This window comes from Pseudopipra pipra, chromosome W, assembly GCF_036250125.1.
Source record: "Pseudopipra pipra isolate bDixPip1 chromosome W, bDixPip1.hap1, whole genome shotgun sequence".
Lineage (NCBI taxonomy): Eukaryota > Metazoa > Chordata > Aves > Passeriformes > Pipridae > Pseudopipra > Pseudopipra pipra.
The window spans coordinates 16,349,875-16,354,828 of record NC_087580.1 but is presented as its reverse complement, the minus strand read 5'-3'; the positions used below and the strand labels follow the sequence as shown (position 1 = coordinate 16,354,828).

The following is a 4,954-nucleotide window of genomic DNA, read 5'->3' as shown; positions in this document are numbered from 1 at the left end:
TCAGCCCAGCACTGATACATTTGCAAATAGGGCATTGTCTTGGTCCCATTCCAGGGGGGAATGTCCTGCCACAGTGTCCCAGTGTGCCTGTAATTCCATCAGGCCCTGCAGTGTCACAATGGTCCCTTGATTCCACAACTTCCCAAATGTTTCCAGGTTCCTTTGGTTCCATGAGGCCCCCATGTCACAAAGGCCCCTGGATTCCAGGAGTTTCCACAGTGTCTCAGGGTCCCTTTTTTCCAGGAGGCCCTGCAGGCTCCCAATTGTCCCTTGATTGCAGGAGGTTCCCAAATGTCTCAGGGTTCTTTGGTTCCAGGAGGCCCTGCAGTGTCACCTTGGCCCCTTCATTCCATGCAGGCCCAGGCAGAGGAACCCCAGCACGGAGCCCCCGACCCCCGTCAGCATCTTGGGGGGCGGCGTCCGACGGCAGCTCGGGGTGGGGGGGCAGCTGGGGGCAACTGGGATATACTGGGAGAGACCAGGAGTGACTGGGATCATCCTGGGACTGACTGGGATCATCCTGGGACTGACTGGGATCATCCTGGGACTGACTGGGCCCTGTGGAACACCCTGAAAGTTCTGGAGGGGCTGTTTTAAGTGAGCTCTGGAAAACTGTCCTGGCTGTGCAGGGCAGGAAATGCTGATGTTCTGCAGGCCCCCAGCTCTGCTCTCTGGCTCCTGGTTTCCCTCGTGCTGGGCAGTTGGAGCCCAGGCAGGGGCAGCCCTACAGGAGGTTGTGGTGCTGCAGGGCCCAGGGGCTGCACCCCGAGGAGCTCCTGCCCCAGGGGCTCAGGGACCTGGCAGTCTGTGCTGCTGGGGGCAGGATCGTGCCCCGGGCTGTGGCTCCTGGGTGCAGAGGAGGAAGGAGAAGCACAGCTTTGGTCCCCACTCTTGTGGCCGGAGGTGCAATAGGCTGGGCTGGGGGTGGTGGCCTGGCTGGTCTCTCTTTGGCCTCGGTTGTGGGGTCTGCAGGGCCAAGTTTTGCCCTGCCCTGTTTGCAGCCTGGTGCTGACCCACTGCTGGGGCCCCTGGGCAGGTGGGTGTTTCTGCCCTGGGCTGTTCTCACTCACACCACATGTATGTGAGGGGGCACTAAGGTGTGTTCTCCTGCCCTGGGACAAATAGCTCTCATTAAAATTTCGGAGATGGCCAAATAAGTGAAACAAAGAACTTTATTAACAGCGTTGGGTGCACCCAACTCGTGACCAGGTTCCAGCACCCCCAGGATGGGAGGGACGAGCCCTTTTAAGAGCCTTCGATTTGCAGAACCACTCCCTCGCTCCTCCCATGCCAGGCCTCGCTCTTTTCTTCCTTCACAGGCCATCTTTGCTTGCTGCTGCAGTCCCTTGGTTGTCCCCATCCCCCTGTCAGGTTGTTTCCCTGCCCCGGCCGCACGGTCCCTTGGCAGTGAGCCCAGGCTGCTCTCACCACCTCACGTTCTTCCCGGCTCACCTTGGCACTGCAGCAGTGAGGAAGCAGAACTGTCAGGAGCAGTAGGCAACAATGAGCAGCAATGGGCAACCCCAACAGAGCTGTGTGGAGCAGCAGGTAGGCAGGACTGTAAGCAGCAGCAATCAGGAACTTTAAGCAGAACCACAAGCAGCCCACCAGTCCCTGACCACAAAATGGCTCCTCAGCTTTCCAAACAAAATGGCCCCCAGGTGTCTGCGCACGAGGCAGCCCTGGAAACCCCTGCTTGTGATAAAACCTCCTCCCTGGAGCACAAACCGGGCCATTTGCAGTGGGACCTGCTGGGGGACCTGCCCTGGTCCCCGTGGCTCTGCTCTCTGGGGACAGGGAGCCTTTGGGGACTCTCTCACAAGCCACCCCCACTCATGTCCCGCTGGTCACCCAGGTGGCCCTGGCAGTGCTTGGGAACATGACTGGGATGGGGGGTGTGCCCACCCGTGCCAGCAGGGAAGGGCACAAGTTCCAGGGGGGATGTCCAGGGAGACAGGACACTGCAGAGGAAGGGCCTGGGGGGTGCAGAGTGACAATAGAGAGGGGACGGCGGATCTTTGGCATCCCCTCCTCTGCTTGCTTCAGGCTTCAAGAAGACACCACAAGGAGAAATCACATGGAGAAATATTTATTGATCAAAGACTATTAAAAGCCTCAGAAACAGGGGGGAAAACGTCCTTCCTGGGGGACACCAGTCCAAGGAAACTCCTGGTTTCTGTCCAGGCAGGAGCAGGTGCCCGTGGGCTCCAGGGGGTCAATGCAGATAAAATCACTGGGGGGGCTCCTTCAGCAGCAGCATTTAATGCATTTGGACAGGCCAGGGACCATCTCCATGTCCTGCACAGAAGGGCTTCACCCTCCTCAGGATCCCTGAGTGACACAATGACACCAAAACCCAGGAATGACAGAGCAGCTGCACCGAAAAACTTGGATTTTTCCTTTTTCAAATGTCATTTAACTCACTAAATCCATCTCTTGCCTAGGAATGGTACAGCACAGTCAGGCACAGAAAGAATTTGAAGGGCCAACACCCATTTACCAATTCCAAATTTTAATGGTTGAAAGAAAGGCCCATTTTCCTTTTGCCCTGTGCCACCAACAACAGGAATCATTTCTGACTAAATTGTCCTTTCCTCCTCTTTCAAACCCAACACGCCACTCCAGGATCTCCCAAGAAATCCATGTTCTCCCTCCCCAGTGTCCATGGAGCAGAGGTTCAGCTGGGGATGACACCTCTGGGCCCCCACACACCTTCCAAGGGCAGGAGCCTTCCTGCCTGGCCGGGAGCCCTGGGGGGAGTCCAGGCTGTGGCAGCTCCTGTTTGTCCCTTCCCCACGCACATTCCAAATCCCTGCTCTCACACTAAACCCTCCAAAGCTTTCCAAACCCAAATCCTTTCCTCTGCTCCTCTCTCACTGGGACCATTTCTGCCTCCTTCCCCTGCAGCTGGAGGAACCTCCCCAGCTGCTGCTGCTCCCTGGCATCAAACCACACCTTCCCAAACCCTGACTATTGCTCAGTTCAAAGAACAAATCTAGAGATTTCAGTTCACTTCTCTTTTCTCTGACAAAACAACAGCAACTGAAAAACCGTATTATAATCCACAAACTGAATCTCTAATTCACTAATCACTAATTGAATATCGGCACAATTAACACAAATCCAACCCTTACAAACACCAAAGCTGACACTAAAGAATGCTCTGAACACACAATCCCAGCTTAACAGCTGCTGGGGCAATTTACCTTCCTTCAAATATTTAATGTGCACCAAATGCTTTAAAATGCACACAGGAACAAACTATTGCATTTAACACTCTACAACAAGTGAATTTTCCTTTTTTATATCTATTATGGGCATCCCCGAGTCAGACAGGATTCTAATACTATAACACACACTCCCAGTAACACACACTCCCCAAACACTTCACTTTCTCCAGCACTGACCATTGGGTTTGACAAACACAGTTCCCTGAGCAAAGCCCTCCCCAAAGCAGCTCTATGGGCAAGAGCTCTGTGTGTGACTGATCTGTGGGCAAAGCACACCTGGGGCCTGGAACCCACCCCCTGACCCACACCTGGGGCCTGGAACCCACCCCCTGACCCACACCTGGGGCCTGGAACCCACCCCCTGAACCACACCTGGGGCCTGGAACCCACCCCCTGACCCACACCTGGGGCCTGGAACCCACCCCCTGACCCACACCTGGGGCCTGGAACCCACCCCTTTCACTCAGTCAGTAGGGATTTCTTCTCATAAGCCAAATATCACACTCCTCCTTTTACAGTTCTAGCATCACTTTCACAACCCAATTCTATTCTATTCTGTTCTAGAGCTCCATTTCTAGGATGCTTAGGTATACCTTTTATACGCTCAGGAATGCCTTAATAAAATTCCAGGGATCTTGCTTTGAACTCACCAGATCCAGGGACTGAGATCTCCCAGAAGAATATTTTCACTGCTCGCTGGAGTCCTCAGGGTCCCGGAATCCCTGGAGGGTCGACAGCATTGTCCCACCTGGCTCACCAAGAATTGTCCCTGAAAATCGTTGGGAAGAAATGAAACCCTCCAACGCCCCTGGGAAGTGTTGGTGAGCCAGGCACTGCTTTGTTCTGGCTCCCAGAGACAGGGAGCCAATCATTCCAGCCCCACCTGTCCCTTTCCAGACTTTTCACACATTTCTACATTTGAACAAACAAACAAATTCATGTTCATTGCTTCTAATTTACCCCAATTAATGAACTAATGAATTCTCTTCATTAATTAAGACTCTAATTAGTAGTCTATCCTTAACTGGCTAATTTGGTCCACGTTCTTTGGTCCTCTTAGCCCTCCTCCTCAGACACAGAGTCTCCAACTCTCAGGCTGCAATGTCTTTGTTAATCCCCTCTGGACCTTCTGGTTCCTCCAACAGGTCCTTGAAGGACCAGGAATTTAAGATCCCAGATGTCCAATCTTCAGCTCCCTCGGGCTTTGTTTATGGAAGCTCATCAGAGCCAGTGCAGAGAAACTCCAAGTTTGGGTGCTTTAAAGATCAAACCGACAAGAGCCCGTGAAAAGAAACCCGGTCAGCTGCTGCCACTGACTAAAATTTGAGGCAAGTTGGATCATTTCCAACAAGACCAACCCCCACCGCGGGGGGGACCCCGCATCCCCCCGCCCACCGCCGGGGCTCTGCCGGGAACCGCCACCGGTACACCCCCAAAACCAAATCCCCTCCCGCGGACCCCCCCCGATCCCCCCCAGGGGCATTTGCGGCTCAGCTTTGGAGTCCTTCCAGCTCCAAATGTCTTCCCTGCAAAGAACCCCCTTTCCTGCAGCCCCACCCCCAAAGCAGTGCTCAGCCAATCCGAGCGCGCAGCGCTGATGACTCATCAGTTGCCAGCCAGACCCGCAGCGCCCAGCGCTCCCCGGATCCCCCCAGGGTCCCCCCTCGGCCCCAGCGCCCCCCGGGACGGGAATTTGGGCAAAGGGGAGGTGGGGGGTGCCCAGG

At 54.8% G+C, this 4,954-nt stretch overlaps 1 long non-coding RNA gene across 1 annotated transcript; it reads right to left on the bottom strand.

The window, feature by feature from the left end:
• Positions 1-1,154: 1,154 nt before the first annotated feature.
• On the bottom strand, positions 1,155-4,644 carry LOC135405753 (uncharacterized). Its single transcript, XR_010426001.1, has 2 exons — positions 3,881-4,644; positions 1,155-1,459 (listed from the first exon to the last, which is right to left on the bottom strand). It is a non-coding gene; the product is annotated as an uncharacterized LOC135405753 (long non-coding RNA).
• Between the last annotated feature and the right edge of the window lie 310 nt (positions 4,645-4,954).